We start from the raw sequence: 19,196 nt of genomic DNA on the forward strand, positions 1-19,196 counted from the left end.
AAAGCTTTCAGGTGTGCTGTTAAGTCTATGATGTATGCTTTCTCTGTTTTCTTTAAGTGGGCACTTAGTACTATGAACTTTCCTCTTAGGACTGCTTTCATAGTGTCCCATAGGTTTGAGTATGTTGTCCCTTTATTTTCATTAAATTCAAGGAAGACTTTAATTTCTTTCTTTATTTCTTCCTTGACCCAGGTGTGGTTCAGTAGTTGACTGTTCAGTTTCCATGAGTTTGTCAGCTTTCTGGAGGTAGGATTGTTGTTGAATTCTAACTTTAATCCATGTTGATCTGATAAGACACAGGTGGACACTGATATTTTTTTGTATCTGTGGAGGTTTCCTTTGTTTCGAGTATGTGGTCAATTTTTGAGAAGGTTCCATGAGCTGCAGGGAAGAAGGTATATTCTTTCCTATTTGGGTGGAATGTTCTATAGATGTCTGTTAAGTCCATTTGCTTCATTACCTCCAGTTGTTCTCTTACTTCTCTATTAGGTTTCTGTCTGATTGACCTGTCCATTGCTGAGAGAGGTGTATTGAATTCTCCTACTACTAGTGTGTGTGGTTTGATGTCTGCCTTCAGTTTTAGTAATATTTCTTTTACATAAGTGGGTGCTTTTATATTAGGGGTGTAAATATTCAGGATTGAGACGTCATCCTGACAAATTGTTCCTGTTATGAGTATAAAGTGTCCATCTCGATCTCTTCTGATTGATTTTAGTTTGAAGTCAGTTTTGTTAGAAATTAATATGGCCACACCTGCTTTTTTCTTAGGACCATTTGCTTGAAAGACCTTTTCCCAACCCTTTACTCTGAGTAGATGCCTGTCTTTGTGGTTGAGGTGTGTTTCTTGCAAACAGCAGAATGTTGGATCCTGTTTTCGTATCCAATCTCTTAGCCTGTGCCTTTTTATAGGTGAATTGAGACCATTAATATTAAGTGATATTAATGACCAGTGGTTGTTTACGCCGGATATTCTTATTGTTTTTGGAAGTAGAATTTGTGTGTCTCCCTTCTTTGAGTTGTGCTTGTGAAGGGTCGCTAGATGCCTCAGTTATTGTAGGCAGTGTTGGCAATGTTGGATTCCTTGGGTTGCGATTTTCCTTCTATTATTTTCTGTAGGGCTGGATTCGTGGCTACGTATTGTTTAAATTTGTTCTTATCCTGGAATGTCTTGTTTTCTCCATTTATAGTGAACGAAAGCTTGGCTGGGTATAGTAGTCTGAGCTTGCATCCATGATCTCTTAGCTTCTGCAGTACATCTATCCAGGACCTTCTGGCTTTCATGGTTTCCATAGAGAAATCAGGTGTAAGTCTGATCGGTTTACTTTCATAAGTTACTTGGCCTTTTTCCTTTGCAGCTCTTAGTATTCTTTCTTTAACCTGTATATTTTGTGTTTTGATTATTATATGGCGAGGGTATGTTTTTCTGTGATCCAGTCTGTTTGTTGTTCTGTATGCTTCTTGAATATTCAAAGGAATATCTTTCTTTATGTTGGGAAAGTTTTCTTCCATAATTTTGTTCAAAATATTTTCTGGGCCTTTGAGCTGTGACTCTTCTCCTTCTTCTATTCCTATTATTCTTAGGTTTGGTCTTTTTATTGTGTCCCATAATTCCTGAATGTTTTGTGATGAGAATTTGTTGGCTTTGCAGTTTTCTTTGATCAGAGCGTTTATTTTCTCTATGGTGTCCTCAGAATCTGAGATTCTTTTTTCTATTTCTTGAATTCCATTGATTATGCTTGTTTCTGTAGGCTCTGCTCGTTGACCTAGATTTTCCATATCCAGCTGGTCCTCAGTTTGTGTTTTTTCTTCCTTGCTTCCATTTCAGTTTTCAATTCTTGAACTGTTTCCATTACTTGTTTGATCGTTCTTTCTTGGTTTCCCAGGGTATTATGTACGTGTTTACTCATTTCTTCAAATTTTTGGTTATACTTCTCATCCATTTCTATGAGGGCATTTTTCACATGTTGTTTAAGGGACTCTATTGCTTTCATAAAGTCAATTTTTTCCACTTCTTCTGTGTTAGGGTGTTGAAGACCTTCTGTTGAAAGATCTGGTTCTGGTGTTTTCATGCTGTTTTTCAGAGTATTGGGTGAATTCTTGCCTTGGCGCCTGCCCATCTCCTCCTATCAATGCTATCGAAGGGGTCTGTTAAAACTGGTTCTGGTTTCCCTGCTGGCCAGGGGCTCCTCTTACAAAATGCCCTTGCTCTGCTTCCTGGTTCCTGCCGGGGGGCCAAGATCCCTCTCACCCCTCAGAAGGGTCTTCAGGAATAGGACCCGGCTCCTCCTTTGCCAGGGACCTCCCCAACCGATGGCCTACCTCTTTGATTTAATTGTAGTGGGGCGATCGGTTAGAAGTCTTTTGATGACTTTTTTTTTGTTTGTTTATTTGTTTTTCGAGATAGGGTTTCCCTGTGGCTTTGGAACCTGTTCTGGAACTAGCTCTGTAGACCAGGCTGGTCTCGAACTCACAGAGATCCGCCTGCCTCTGCTTCCTGAGTGCTGGGATTAAAGGCGTGCACCACCATCGCCCGGCTTTTTTTTTTTGTTGACTTTTTTTTTTAAGGGATTTGTTGATGTCTTTCAATTTTTATTTGTGTTTTCCTCCATTTGCTTGAGGAAATTTTTCATTTCCTCTTCAAGGGCCTCAAACATTTTCTTAAAGTTATTTTTTAGGTTATTTTCTTCTGATTCATCTAAATTTGGTTGTTCAAGTCTTGCTGTGGTAGGGCCTAGTTTTTATTGGTGTCATGTTGTTCTTTGTGGTGTTGTGTGTGTTCTTACCTTGTCTGCCCATCTTTTCTTCTGATTAGTATAGTTGGGGCTGTGTCTCTGGTGATTAATCTTCCAGGTGTCAGTGGATCCAAGGCTCAGATAGTTGCTCTTCATGGTATAGTCAGGGCCATGGTTCTGGTCACTCCATGTTCTTTGGAGGTCACTCAGCATTCCCAAGGTCACTCTGCAATATGGGATGTCATTTGGGCCTGCTCCCATGGAAAACTGCTTGCTTGGGAATGTTTCTGATGAGGTTGCTTGCTGTCTTAGGCCTGCTCTGGCAGAGTTGCTGGCTCAGGTCTGCTCTGGCAGAGGTCACTGGACTGGGCCTGCTCCAGTGGATGTCGGTGGCTCAGGTCTGCTCTGGCAGAAGTCGCTGACTCATACCTGGTCCAGCAAAACTCTCTGGTTTATGCCTTTTCCCTCAGTGGTGACTCCTTTATACTTACTTCTGTGCCAGTTGTTGCCTCAGGCCTGCTCCAGTGGGGTCACTGGCTCAAACCTGCTCCTGGGGAGGTCACTGCCTTGGGCCTGCTCTACCTTAGGTAGGTGGCTCAAGTCTCTTCCCACAGAAGTGTCTGACTTTGGCCTGTTCCCTTGGAGGTCTCTGACTTGGGCCTGCTCCTTCAGTGTTCGCTCCCTTGTACCTGATCCTATGGAGTTCACAGCCTTAGGCCTGCTGCAGCAGAGATCACTGGCTCAGGCCTGTTTCCACAGATATCCCTGACCTGGGTCTGCTCCCATGGAGGTCCCTGGTTTAGGCTTGGTCCTGCAGAGGTCTCTGGCTCTGGCCTTCCTCTTCATTTTTGAGTATGTCCAGCTCCCTCTTTTACATAAATGGTGATTTAAATAAATAAAGGTCATCTTTGCAGACAGAAGTTTCTGTCCCACCCAGTCCCATAGCCATTCAGTCCCAAAGAAACACACAGAGGCTTATGTTAATTATAAACTGTTTGGCCTATTAGCTCAGGATTATTATTAACCAATTTTTCCTTTTCCCCTTTTTTATACATTTTTTTATTGATATGTATTGAGTTCTACATTTTTCTCTGCTTTCTGCCCTGCCTCCCTCCCTTCAACCTTCCCCCAAGGTCCCCATGCTCCCAATTTACTCAGGAGATCTTGTCCTTTTATACTTTCTACTTCCCATGTAGATTGGATCTATATAACTCTCTCTTAGTGTCCGCATTGTTGTCTAAGTTCTCTGGGATTATGGTTTGTAGGCTGGCTTTCTTTGCTTTATGTTTAAAAACCACCTATGAGTGAGTACATGTGATAATTGTCTGTCTGTATCTGGATTACCTCACTCAAAATAATGTTTTCTAGCTCCATCCATTTTCCTGCAAAAATCAAGCTGTCATTATTTTTTTTCTGCTGTGTAGTACTTCATTGTGTAAATGTACCACATTTTTCTTATCAATTCTTCGATTGAGGGGCATTTAGGTTCTGGCTATGACAAACAAAGCTGCTATGAACACAGTTGAGCACATGTCCTTGTGGCATAATTGAGCATCCTTTGGATATATACCTCAAAGTGGTATTATTGGGTCTTGAGGAAGGTTGTCTCATAGTTTTCTGAGAAATCATCACACTTACATCCAAAGGGGTTGTACCAGCTTGCATTCCCACCAGCAATGCAAAAGTGTTCCCTTTTCCCCACAACCTCTCTAAGCATAAGTTGTCATCAGTGTTTTTGATTTTGGCCATTCTTACAGGTGTATGATGGAATCTCAGAGTTGTTTTGATTTGCATTTCTCTGATGACTGAGGATGTTGAACATTTCCTTAAGTGTCTTTCAGCCATTTTAGATTCCTCTGTTGAGAGTTCTCTCTTTAGGTCTGGACTCCATTTTTTTTAATTGGATAATGTGATCTTCTGGTGTCCAGTTTCTTGAGTTCTTTGTATATTTTGGAGATTAGCCCTCTGTCTGATGAGTTATTGATGAAGATCTTTTCCCATTCTGTAGGCTGTTGTTTTGTCTTGTTGACTATGTCCTTTGCTTTACAGAAGCCTTTCAGTTTTAGGAGGTCCCATTTATTAATTGTTTCTCTCAGTGTCTGTGCTGCTGGGGTTATATTTAGGAAGTGGTCCCCTGTGCCAATGTGTTCAAGTGTACTTCCCACTTTCTCTTCTATATGGTTCAGTGTGGCTGGCTTTGATCCATTTGGACTTGACTAATTTTTCAACTTAAATTAACTCATAATTCTTGTCTATGTTTAGCCACAAGGTTTGGAACCTTTTCTCTGTGCAGCATTCTCATCTTGTTTCCTCTGCATCTGGATGATGTCTGACTCTCTCTTCCTCTTGCAAGTATTTTCCTCTTCTGGTTGCCCCACCTATACTTCCTTCGTGACTACTGGCCAATCAGTGTGTTATTAAACCTATACGAGTGACAACTCTTTACAGTGTACAAGAGCATTATCCCTCAGCACATCTTTTTTGATCATTCTACTATCAAATTTGATTATTTATTTGACCTCCAATACCTAGAATTTCTTCCAGAGATGCTTGAGTTTCAAGATGTTTGATTTAATATACACCAAGGGGTTGTCAGACATCAGCAGAAGGTCTAAGTTACCATGTGTTTCTCTTTCTCACTGAGATGATCACCTGCCTGCAATCTCTGCTCTTCTAGGCTCTCAGAGAGCCTTATCTACCAGGTACCAGAGCCTTGACACCATGGCCATTTCCTGGATTTTATTATCCTGGCTTCCATATGTGATGTGTGATTCAACTCTCACTGGATAAAGTTCCAAGCTGCATTCCAGGAAACACTCAAGATCAGGATCGATCGAACATTGTGTGCCTTTCTGTGTGGCTTCACATTCTTTTTCACACTAAGGACAAAACAAAAATGAAAATCCCACTTCTGTAAACTACATTACAAAATCAATGTCTGCTTTATAAGCATGCATGAATCTCTGCTGCCTGTTGGAATTAAATCACATAAATATTCCTTGCAAATGTAATGTGTGATGTGACTGTACATTTTGGTTTCCCAGGAAAAGCTTGATATAGAACTGTTGTACTGACATAATTATTACACAGTTAACCATCTACTCTCAAACATTAGAATAAACAATAAACTATAGGGTCCTTCTAGGTATGTATGTTGGCAGATAATTAAATAGTGGCACCGTGTGACTTTGAAGTTCTGAAATAGTTTCAGACCCAGCTAACTTCCCTCTTTCTTTCTCTCTCTGTCTGTTTCAGTCCCTAAGATTTTTGAGCTGCATAGCTGATGCTAGCTAGCTTCAAGATCATGAGCCCCATGCCTTGGCTTCCATTGATTATTGTATCTACCTTGGATCTGTTCATATAAAAGTCATCAGGAATTGTGAGCATCAAGTCTCACCTCAGTGACTTGGACCAACTTCTTAATCACCTGAGATTTAGTTCTATGAATCTATGAAATTTAAGAATATAATTTTATCAATGCCCATACTGGGCTCATCCAGCACAAGTTATGATCAATCTGATGGTATTATGATCAATTCTGATGGTTATGATTCTACGAAACCCTCAAAACCATACAGTACAACAAAGTTCTCAGTTCTTGACATGAGAAGCTTCCAGGGGCAAATTTTTAAGTCTGTTTCTGTGTATTTGGACACAGAGAGAAGAAGTGAGGAAAGAGAGAGAGAGAGAGAGAGAGAGAGAGAGAGAGAGAACACACACGTGAGACAGAGATTGAGAAGAGATTTTTTACTGCTGTTGCTACTGCAGGGAGCCAATCCATGGTCCAGATGTACAGGATCTAGGAGCTGGTTCTCTACGTGCCCAGGGAGTGTGGAAGTCTAGAAGGTTAATGATTTTTTTTTGTTTGGTTTTGTTTTCCAGACAGAGTGTAAAAGTCCTAGATGTCCTAGAACTAGCTCTGTAGACCAGGCTGCCTTGAACTCACAGAGATCCACCTGTCCCTGCCTCCCAAGTGCTGGGATTAAAGGCACATGTCACTACCGCCTAGTATTTTTTTTTTTAAATAGCAGTACCTGAGCCCAGCCTAATGTCCATTTCACTGTCCTATTTTTCAGGGTTCCTGGAATCTACTAGTAGGTTTTTGTTGTTGTTGAATATGCTCTACTACAACAGCTGGCGTGGATGAATGATATAATGTGCAGGAGTCAAGTCGATAAGATTATTACATGTATTAGCACAGATTTCTCCGAAATCCCCATAGCTGGATAACATTATCTCTTTGAAGAAGAGAGAACTTTGGCACATACAGGAAACGTTGCCTAAGCTGCTGCAGAAGTGTACTGATGAGGAAGGGGTCTTTTCATCTTGTTGGTGAGAGTTTTTGTTCCTCTCCTGTTTGGTATTCTGTGTGATGCTGATAGGATATAGGGTTCAAGAAGGACTCTTGCCATCTCTTACATTCCCTGTGATAAAAGCACTGTTTGGACCATACCTGAGTAAGCGAAAAATTTGTACTGTGTCCTGAAGGAAGCCTTGCTTGCACTGGGTATAAAACTTTGTGTTCAGAATTTAAGATTCAGACAGTAAAGCAAATAGTTTGTCTGAATTTTGATGCAGTCAGTCTCCTGAGAAAAAGCATGTGTCTGTTGTGTCAATTGGGTAAAGAGTTCCTTCTCTTTCATTTCCAACAGAGACAAGAGCAGTATGAAGAGGAAGAACCAGAGCAGGGGATCTGAGTTCCTCATCCTGGGGCTCCTCATCAGACCAGAGCAATGGGGCATCTTCTTCACCCTGTTGCTGGTCATGTACTTGACCACAGTACTGGGGAACCTGCTCATCATCCTGCTCTTCCACACCCCCATGTACTTCAACCTCAGCCACTTGGCCGTCATGGGCATCTCTTCCTCACCAGTCACTGCCCCAGGGATACTCAGGATCATTCAGACTCAACACCTAAGCATTCCTTATGAGGGGTGTTTTTCAAATGCATCTTTTTTTTCTTTCTTTTTTTTATATGTTAGCAGTTTGCTTCTTGGAGTGATGGTCTATGATAGATATGTGGCCATATGCCACTCACTGTACTACACTTTTATGATGAGGGAGGAGCTCTGTGTGAATAGGTGTTGGTACATTTCTTGTATACATGCCTTGTTATAAACTCCTTCCCATCCCATCCATCCCTTACATGTTCTATGAACTCAATAAGCCCTTGAAGTTGCCCTTCTTATGTAATGGGATAGTGGTCTTTACTGAGGGGCGAGTGTTGACTCTTGTGCCAATGGATACCATTTTGGGTTCTTATGTCTGCACTGGAGCTACTGTCCTAAGGGTCCCCTCCACTAAGACCTGTGAAGTTCTATCCACCTGTGGCTTTCCACCTCTTTCTAGTACTTTCTCACTATGGGACTCTTAAAATTATTTATTTCTTTTCTTCCTTAAGTAACCCCTAATTTAAAGACATGATAGCTTCAGTTATGTGTGCAGTGGTGAACCCCATGCTGAACCCTTTTATCTATAAAAGGAGGAAGAGATGTGAGTGGTGTGGGAGGTCCTTCTGTTGTGTTGCTTCTTGGTTAATGAATAAAGAAACTGCCTTGGCCTGTTGATAGGGCAGAACTTAGGAAGGCAGAGAGAGATGCCATGGAGACAGATGCTGGGTAGAACTTTAGCCAGTAAGCCACAGCCTCGTGGCGATAAACAGATTAATAGAAATTAATTTAAATTAATATGTTTAAATTAATATGTAAGAGTTAGCCAATAAGAAGCTAGAGCTAACGGGCCTAGCAGTGATTTAATTAATAGTTTCTGTGTGATTATTTTGGGTCTAAGCTAGCTGGGTGGCCAGGATGAACACGTGGCCCTTCCCACTATGTGTTAAAATGGCTCTAGGACTGTTTTTGAGAGTTATATACTCAAATTCATTTTCCCTTTTCCTCATTTGAATAATTAGCTATTTTATTATTTTGTATAGTGTATTTGGATCATATTTACCGCTTCCTAACTAACACCTCACAGAGTACCCTAAAGATAGACTTGGTGAGTCTTCTCTCTGTTTTTTTGTTTTTGTTTTTGTTTTTTTTTGGGGGGAGGGACAGGCTTCTAAGTAGGTATGGAGTCAGTCCTGAAACTTGCTCTGTAGACCAGGCTGGCCTCGAACTCACAGAGATCCTCCTGCCTCTACTTCCTGAGTGCTGGGGTTAAAGGCATGTACCACCACTGCCTGGCAAGTCTTCTTTCTTTTTTTTTTGTTCTTTTATTGAGAATAGATATTTTTTCACACAATATATTCTGAAAAAAGTTTTCCCTCCCCAAACTCCATCCAGTTCCTTCCCACTTTTCCTTCCATCTAGATCCACACTCTTTTTGTCTCTCATTAAAAACATTCAGGCTCTAAGGAATAATAATAAAATAAAATACGATCAAACACAAATTGAAATAAGACAAAACATAGAAGAAAAAGAGTTGAAGAGAAAGCTTGTGAAATACATATAGATACATAGACACACTCCTTCACACACACAGGAATCCCATAAAAACAAAGCCACAATATATACACAAAGGACTTGAAAGGTTAAAAATATCCCCCAAACCTGACTTAACATGATACAAAAAAACTTCCAAAGATGTGACTGAATTGTGTTGGTCATCTATTGTTGGCCATGGGGCCTACCCTTAAGAGTGGTATGTTTTCCCAGTGAAATTCCCTTAGAGAAAACTAATTTTTCAGTTGAAAGTGGTTACCAATTGGAGATAGCGTCTGGGCTAGTGATGGGGGCATGTGTACACTTCTTTCAGCTCTTGTACCCCATTTCCTGCAGTCCTGTGCAGGCCCTGTGCATGCTGCTACACTTTCTGTGAGTTCACATGTGCCAGCTCTAAAAGACATTGGCTTGTACACTCTTTCTGCCTCATTCTCTGCAGAGTTCCTGAGCCCTGAGGGAAGGGATTTGATAGAGACAATCCAATTTATGGCTGAATGTTCCAAGGTTTCTCGTTCTCTGCTCATTGACTGGCTGTGGGCCTCTGTATTTGTTCCCATCTGCTGCAGGAGGAAGCTTCCCTGGTGATGGATGAGCAACACACTGATCTACGAGTATATGAGAATGTCATTAGGAGTCATTTAATGGCTATGTTCCTTTAATAGAACAGTAGTTTTGGTCTCTCAGTTTGTTATATGGTGGATTACTTCTATTAATTTATGCATATTGAACCATCCCTGCATCTCTGAGATGAAACCTTCTTAATCATGGTGGATGATCTTTTTGGTGTGTTCTTGGATTTGCTTTGCAAATATTTTATTGAGAATTCTTGCATCTATGTTCATAATGGAAATTAGTCTAATTCTCTTTCTTTGTTGGATCTTCTTTTCTGGTTTAGGCACCAGAGCAGCTGTGGCCTCATAAAAGAATTGGGCAGTGTTCCTTCTGCTTCTCTTTTGTGGAATAATTTGAGGAGTATGGGCATTAATTTTTGAGAATTTGGTAGACTTCTGTACTAAAACCACCTGGACCTGGGCTTTCATTGGATGGGAGACTTTCAATAACTGAATCTCTTTCATTGGGATTATACGTCAGTTTAAGTTAAGTTAATTACCTGATCTGATTTAACTTTAGTGGGTGGTTATGGCAGTTTGAAAGTAATTGACCCTCCTAATTTCATAGGGAGTAGCACTAATAGTAGGTGTGACTTTGTTGGAGTGATATGGCTTTGTTGGAGGAAGTGTTTCACTGTGGGGGTAGGCTTTGACTTTTCCTATGCTTAGGATTGTAGCATGAATAATAAAAATCCAGAGACAGATATTGGGATTCAAGCTGAAGATCAGAAAAGCAAAGCAACCAAGCCACTAGAGAGCTCACACAAAGGTGGCCCCAGCACTTAGAATCCCATGCCTTTCATCTCAGCACTACACACGTGCAGACAGGAGTAATTTGGCTTGTCAGAAAGAGGAATATAAGGCGGAATGAGTCTGAGGAGCAGAGCAGCCAGAGGTTTGATAGAGAGCACTGCAGTCTGCATTCATATTGAGGAAAGGATTGGCCCTGTGTCTGTCTGAGTCTTGATAGAGGTAATAACTCTTATTTCCATTCTGAGGCCAGTACATCTTTAAAGTATACTGACTACGTAATTTTGGAGTTTTTTGTACTATCCAATGTCTCTCTGTACCTGTCACTCCTTTCTCAGTAGCATTCAGAAAATTCAAAGCTAATAAAGCACTATGCAATCAATTTCTGGGGGTCTTTATCATCCTTTAGAGTTTTTTGATCTTTCTATAACTTCTTGGTCTATAAGATTGTATGCTATACCTGTAATATACTTTATATTATAACATGCAAAAAACTGTTTTATTTTTTACTAAAATATTTCTTTTATTTGAATAAAGTCATTGATATTTCTTGAATTCCTGCTAGCATCAAGTGTAGTAATAAGGGCGGCGGGGCTGCATCCCCAGCACCCCAGCCGCCTGGCTAGCTTATGCCCCGAAATAACAACACACAAACTGTATTCATTTAATTACTGCTTGGCCCATTTCTATCTAGCCTCTTCTAGGCTAATTCTCACATATTAATTTAGCCCATTTCTAATCATCTGTGAAGCGCCCCTAGGTGCGCTTACCGGGAAGATTCTAGCCTATGTCCATCCTGGGTCGGAGCTTCATCGCATGTGTCTACCTGGGAGCTGGGAGCATGGTGTCTCTCTGAGGCATCTGCTCCAGAGAGGAGAGCTGTGGAGTCTGAGCTCACTTCCTCTTCCTCCCAGCATTCTGTTCTGTTTACTCCTCCCACCTATCTTCTAACCAATGAGGGCCAAGCAGTTTCTTTTTATTTAACCAATGACCTTCCTCCATCATTTCCCCTTTTTCGGTTTAAACAAAAAAAAAAAGGCTTTAACTTTAACATAGCAAGATTACATATAACAAAACAGTTATCAAGTAAAAGTTACAATAATCTTTATCATAACTAAGGAAAACTATAACTATAACTAACTATTCTTAACTCCATCAAAGACTCCAGAAAGATACAATACTACCTAAGCAAACAAGAAAAAAGCAATTTTTAAAACTCTAGAAATGACAGAGACATTCGCTGCCTGGACAGTCACCCAAAGTTCCTCTGTACTGTTGGGGCATCCATCTTCAGCCTTCAGGCCCATGGTATCCAGCAGACATTTCCATAAAGCAGGAAAATTCAAAGTCAGTTCAGTCACTATCTGTTGTGTCCTGCAGAATGTCTCGCAGACTCTTTCATGAATCAGGAACCCCAAAAGATCATCTCACCTTAGGCAAGTTCAGTAGTCCTCTCTCTGTGGGTCCTCTGTGTCCAGTTTATGCAATAGTCCAGGCAAGAGCAGTTTCTTGCCCAAATGGATATCAAACTCCATAAGGTTCCTCTTCGATGCCCATCTTCTACTTGAAGTAGATTGGTGCTGCCAGGAGCAGAGTGTCTCATTGTCATGAAAAGTCCTAAGTTATTAAAACATTAAATGCCATATTCGATAATCTTTGAAAGATATGAAGAATGCCTATCTAAAATATATCTCTGCACATCTAGAAAATCTTAACTAACATGACTACAAACTTGACTATTATGATTATCTATTAACAACCTATATACATTACATTTTTTTTATTGAGAAAAGGAGTAAAAAAAAAAGTTTCCACCTCCTCCTAGCCTCCCATTTCCCTCCCCCTCCTCCCACCCTTCTCCCCTCCCCCCACTCCTTTCCTCCTCCCTTTCCAGTCCAAAGAGCAGTCAGGGTTCCCTGACCTGTGGTAAGTCCTAGGTCCTCCCCTCTCCGTCCATATCTAGGAAGGTGAACATCCAAACTGGCTATGCTCCCACAAAGCCAGCACATTAAGCAGGATCAAAACCCCGTGCCATTGTCTTTTGCGTCTCATCAGCCCTCATTGTTCGCCATGTTCAGAGAGTCCAGTTTTATCCCTTGCTTTTTCAGTCACAGTCCAGCTGGCCTTGGTGAGCTCCCAATAGATCAGCTCCACTGTCTCAGTGGGTGGGTGCACCCTTCGTGGTCCCGACTTCTTTGCTCATGTTCTCCCTCCTTCTGCTCCTCATTGGGACCTTGGGAGCTCAGTCCAGTGCTCCAGTGTGGGTCTCTGTCTCTATCTCCATCCATCACCAGATGAAGGTTCTATGATGATATGCAAGATATTCGTCATTATTGCTCTAGGACAGGGTCATTTCAGGTTCCCTATCCTCAGCTGCCCAAGGAACTAACTGGGGACCTCGGCTTGGGCACCTGGGAGCCCCTCTAGGGTCAGGTCTCTTGCCAACCCTAAAGTGGCTCCCATAACTAAGAATTGTGGTTCCGTGCTCCCCTGTCCAACCTTCCTTTATCTCAATCCTCCTGTTTCCCCATGGCCCCCCCTTCTTCCCTTCTAACTTTTCTCTCCCCATCTCCCCTTACCCCCATCAAACCCCACCCCCAAGATCCCAATTTTCTCCCCGGCAATTTTGACTACTTCCCTTAGCCAAGAGGATAACTATATGTTTTTCCTTGGGTTCACCTTCTTACTTAGCTTCTTTAGGTTCACCTATTGTAGACTCCATGACCCTTATTTATGGCTAGAAACCAATTATGAGTGAGTACATCCCATGTTCATCTTTTTGGCTCTGGGATACCTCACTCAGGATAGTGTTTTCTATTTCCATCCATTTGCATGCAAAATTCGAGAAGTCATTGTTTTTTACCGCAGCGCAGTACTCTAATGTGTATATATTCCATACTTTCTTCATCCATTCTTCCATTGAAGGGCATCTAGGTTGTTTCCAGGTTCTGGCTATTACAAATAATACTGCTATGAACATAGTTGAACAAATGCTTTTGTCATATGATAGGGCATCTCTTGGGTATATTCCCAGGAGTGGTATTGCTGGGTCCAGGGGTAGGTTGATCCCGAACTTCCTGAGAAACCGAAACACTGACTTCCACAGTGGTTGCACAAGTTTGCATTCCCACCAGCAATGGATGAGGGTACCCCTTCCTCCACAGCCTCTCCAGCAAAGGCTATCCTTGGTGTTTTTGACTTTAGCCATTCTGACAGGTGTAAGATGATATCTCAAAGTTGTTTCGATTTGCATTTCCCTGATTGCTAAGGAAGTTGAGCACGACCTTAAGTGTCTTTTGGCCATTTGAACTTCTTCTGTTGAGAATTCTCTGTTCAGTTCAGTGCCCCATTTTTTTAATTGGGTTAATTAGCATTTTAAAGTCTAGTTTCTTGAGTTCTCTATATATTTTGGAGATCAGACCTTTGTCTGTTGCGGGGTTGGTGAAGATCTTCTCCCAGTCAGTAGGTTGCCTTTGTGTCTTAGTGACAGTGTCCTTTGCTTTACAGAAGCTTCTCAGTTTTAGTAGGTCCCATTTATTCAATGTTGCCCTTAATGTCTGTGCTTCTGGGGTTATACATAGGAAGCGATCTCCTGTGCCCATCTGTTGTAGGGTATTTCCCACTTTCTCTTCTATCATTTTCAGTGTGTTCGGGCTGATATTGAGGTCTTTAATCCATTTGGACTTGAGTTTTGTGCATGGTGATAGATATGGGTCTATTTTCATTCTTCTACAGGTTGACATCCAGTTGTGCCAGTACCATTTGTTGAAGATGCTTTCTTTCTTCCATTGTATACTTTTAGCTCCTTTATCGAAAATGAGGTGTTCATAGGTTTGTGGGTTAAAATCGTGTCTTCTATATGATTCCATTTGTCGACTTCTCTGTTTTTATGCCAATACCAAGCTGTTTTCATTACTGTAGCTCTGTAATAGAATTTGAAGTCAGGGATGGTAGTGCCTCCAGAAGATCCTTTATTGTATAGGATTGTTTTGGCTATCCTGGGTTTTCCGGTTTTCCATATAAAGTTGTTTATTGTCCTCTCCAGATCTGTGAAGAATTTTGATGGGACCCTGATGGGGATTGCATTGAATTTATAAATTGCCTTTGGTAGAATTGCCATTTTTACTATGTTGATCCTCCCAATCCAAGAGCAAGGGAGGTCCATCCATTTTTTGGTATCCTCTTCAATTTCTTTCTTCAAGGCCTTAAAGTTCTTGTCAAATAGATCTTTTACTTCCTTGGTTAGATTTACCCCAAGATATTTTATGCTGTTTGTGGCTATCATGAATGGTGAAGCTTCTCTGATTTCCCTCTCTGCTTCCATATCCTTTGTGTATAAGAGGGCGACAGATTTTTTGGAGTTGATCTTGTATCCTGCCACATTACTAAAGCTATTTATCAGCTGTAAAAGTTCTTTGGTGGAGTTTTGGGGGTCGCTTAAGTACACTATCATATCATCTGCAAATAAGGAAAGTTTCACTTCTTCCTTTCCAATTCGAAACCACTTGATCCCATTATGTTGTCTTACTGCTATTGCTATAACTTCAAGCACTATATTGAAGAGGTATGGTGAGAGTGGACAGCCTTGTCGTGTTCCTGATTTTAGTGGAATGGCTTTGAGTTTCTCTCCGTTTAATTTGATGTTAGCTGTCGGCTTGCTGTATATAGCTTTTATTATACTTACGTATGACCCTTGTATCCCTAATCTCTCCAAGACTTTTATCATAAATGGATGTTGAATTTTGTCGAATGCTTTTTCAGCATCTAATGAAATGATCATATGGTTTTTTTCTTTCAGTTTATTTATATGCTGGATTACATTGATAGATTTTCGTATGTTGAACCAGCCCTGCATCCCTGGGATGAAGCCTACTTGATCATAATGGATAATTTTCCTAATGTGTTCTTGGATTCGGTTTGCCAGTATTTTGTTGAGGATTTTTGCATCGATGTTCATGAGTGAGATTGGTCTATAATTTTCTTTCTTGGTTGAGTCTCTGTGCGGTTTTGGTATCAGAGTAACTGTAGCTTCATAAAAGGAATTTGGCAACGACTCTTCTGTTTCTATATTGTGAAATACATTAAGGAGTATAGGTATTAGGTCTTCTTGGAAGTTCTGGTAGAATTCCGCATTGAAACCATCTGGTCCTGGGCTTTTTTTGGTAGGGAGGTTTTTGATAACAGCTTCTAATTCTTCGCGACTAACAGGTCTATTTAAATTGTCCACCTGGTCCTGGTTTAACTTTGGTATATGGTATTTATCTAAAAAAGTGTCCATTTCTTTTACATTTTCCAGTTTTGTGTTGTACAGGCTTTTGTAATAAGATCTGATGATTCTCTGAATTTCCTCTGTGTCTGTGGTTATGTCCCCTTTTCATTTCTGATCTTATTTATTTGGGTATTCTCTCTCTTCCGTTTGATTAGTTTGGATAGGGGTTTATCAATCTTGTTGATTTTCTCCAGGAACCAGCTTTTTGTTTCATTGATTCTTTGGATTGTTTTCTGTGTTTCTATTTTGTTGATTTTAGCCCTCAGTTTGATTATTTCCAGTCTTCTACTCCTCCTAGGTGAGTCTGCTTCTTTTTTTTCCTAGAGCTTTCAGGTGGGCTGTTAAGTCTCCAATATATGCTTTCTCTGTTTTCTTTAAGTGGGCTCTTAGTGCGATGAACTTTCCTCTTAGCACTGCTTTCATAGTGTCCCATACGTTCGAGTATGTTTTTTCTTTATTTTCATTGAATTCCAGGAAGACTTTAATTTCTTTCTTTATTTCTTCCTTAATCCAGGCATGGTTCAGTAGTTGACTGTTCAGTTTCCATGAGTTTGTAGGCTTTCTGGGGGTAGCATTGTTGTTGAATTCTAACTTTAATCCATGGTGATCTGATAAAACACATGTGGTTACTAAAATTTTTTTGTAACTGTGTAAGTTAGCTGTGCTACCGAGTATGTGGTCAATTTTTGAGAAGGTTCCATGAGCTGCAGAGAAGAAGGTATAATCTTTCCTATTTGGGTGCAATAATCTATAGATGTCTATTAAGTCCATTTGCTTCATTACGTCCATTAATTCTCTAATTTCTCTGTTATGTTTCTGTTTGATTGACCTGTCCATTGGTGAGAGAGGCATGTTGAAGTCTCCTACTATTAGTGTGTGTGGTTTGATGGCTGCCTTGAATTTTAGTAATGTCTCTTTTATGTACGTTGGCACTTTTATATTAGGGGCGTAGATATTCAGGATTGAGACTTCATCCTGATGAATTGTTCCTGTTATGAGTATAAAATGTCCCTCTCCATCTCTTCTGATTGATTTAAGTTTGAAGTCAACTTTGTTAGAAATTAGTATGGCCACACCTGCTTGTTTCTTAGGTCCATTTGCTTGATAAGCCTTTTCCCAGCCCTTTACTCTGAGTAGGTGCCTGTCTTTGTGGTTGAGGTGTGTTTCTTGTAGACAGCAGAATGCTGGATCCTGTTTTCTTATCCAATCTCTTAGCCTGTGCCTTTTTATAGGTGAGTTGAGCCCATTGATATTAAGTGATATTAATGACCAGTGGTTGTTAACTCCGGTCACTTTTTTAGCAGTAGAGTTTGTGTGTTTCCCTTCTTTGAGTTGTGCTGGTGAAGGGTCTCTAGATGACTGAGTTATTGTGGGCATTGCTGGACTCCTTGGTTAGTGATTTTCCTTCTATTATTTTCTGTAAGGCTGGATTTGTGGCTACGTATTGTTTAAATTTGTTTTTATCCTGGAAAATTTTGTTTTCTCCATTTATAGTGAACGAAAGCTTGGCTGGATATAGTAGTCTGGGCTTGCATCCATGATCTCTTAGTTTTTGCAGTACATCTATCCAGGACCTTCTGGCTTTCATGGTTTCCATAGAGAAGTCAGGTGTAAATCTGATAGGTTTACCTTTATAAGTAACTTGGCCTTTTTCCTTTGTGGCTCTTAATATTCTTTCTTTATTCTGTATATTTTGTGTTTTGATTATTATATGGCGAGGGGATGTTTTTTTTGATCCAGCCTATTTGGTGTTCTGTATGCTTCTTAAACCTTCATAGGTACATCTTTCTTCAGGTTGGGAAAGTTTTCTTCTATAATTTTATTAAGTATATTTTCTGGATTGTTGAGCTGCCCTTCTTCTCCTTCTTCTACTCCAATTATTCTTAGGTTTGGTCTTTTTATTGTGTCCCATATTTCCTGAATGTTTTGTGATGAGAATTTGTTGGTTTTGCTGTTTTCTTTGATGAGTGTGTTTATATTCTCTATGGTATCTTCAGTTCTGACATTCTTTCTTCTATCTCTTGCAATCTGTTGTTAGTACTTGTCTCTGTAGTTCCTGTTCGTTTACCCAGATTTTCCATCTCCATTCTCCCCTCGGTTTGTCCTTTCTTCATTGCTTCCATTTCATTCTTCAAGTCTTGAACCACTTCCCTAACCTGTTTGATTGCTTTTTCTTGTTTCTCTTGGTTTTCTTGCGTGTCTTTGAGCGATTTATTAATTTCCTCTACCTTTTTGTTTGTAATCTCTAATTGTTTATGGCAGTTTTTCACCTCCTGTTTAAGGTCCTCTGTTATTTTCATATAGTTCATTTTTAGTCGATTTCTTCTATTTCTTCTGGTGTAGGGTGTACAATTCTTCTTATTTCGGGATCCCTGGATTCTGGTGGTGTCATGTTGCCTTTCAGGTTGTTGGAGGATTTCTTGCATTGGCGCCTTCCCATCTCTTCCTTCAAATGGAGCCAGGAGAGGCCTGGTGTCTTGGTCCAGTCTTTGCTGTGATTGACTCTCTGGGTGTATCTCTTTAGTGTAGAAGCAGGAACCGTTCCCATCCAGATGGGATTCCTCAGCTACTAAACACTTCGCCGGTAGCCCAATGCTCCAGGGCCAAAAGAATGAATGGAGCAAGGGGTGGGTGGTATCAAGAAGAGCACAGGAAGCCTGGCACAGGAGCTGAAGGTGCCCAGGCTCCCTAACAGGGGACCCTGAGGCCTGCCCGGTAGGCAGGCACTCACTGCTCTGGGTGGGTCGCCTTAGTGTAGGAGCTTAAAACTGTTCTTAAGCACTGGTCCTAGGATACAGCAGGGCAGGGTTGGGGAGGGGTGCTGTGGGGCTGGGTCGTGCGAAAGAAATACAGCCCTGCAGAAGGAGCTGGGTGAGGGGAGTTTGTGCTCTCTTCCGGGACAGTCTGCCCCTGGATAGCACACACTCACCCATCCAGATGGGATTCCTCAGCAACTAAACAGGGCCGCCAGTAGCCCGATGATCCAGGGCCTAAAGGATGTATGGAGGAAGGGGGGCAGTATCCAGGAGCGCACAGGAAGCCTGACGCCGGAGCTGTAGGTGCCCGGGCTCCCTTACAGGGGACCCTGAGGCCTGCCCGGCATGCAGGCACTCACTGCTCTGGGTGGGTAGCCTTAGTGTAGGCTATACATTACATTTTTAAATGAACTACACAATCACAATACCTTAATATCAGAAATACATATACATATAATAAAATTGACCTTAAATCTCTATCAATAAAGCAAAATCTATACTAATACAAATTATTCATATCTATATCATATCCCCCTTTCATTGTTAAAGAACGTTTCTAAACCATATTTGGGAACATGGGCACATTTTTTTTTCTGTCCAAACTGCTTCCTGCTGAATGGGGGCGTCGTTAAGTA

The sequence above is a fragment of the Microtus oregoni genome, unplaced genomic scaffold, assembly GCF_018167655.1.
Source record: "Microtus oregoni isolate MIOR12 unplaced genomic scaffold, Mior012 000025F_ref0000491, whole genome shotgun sequence".
Taxonomy (NCBI): Eukaryota; Metazoa; Chordata; class Mammalia; order Rodentia; family Cricetidae; genus Microtus; species Microtus oregoni.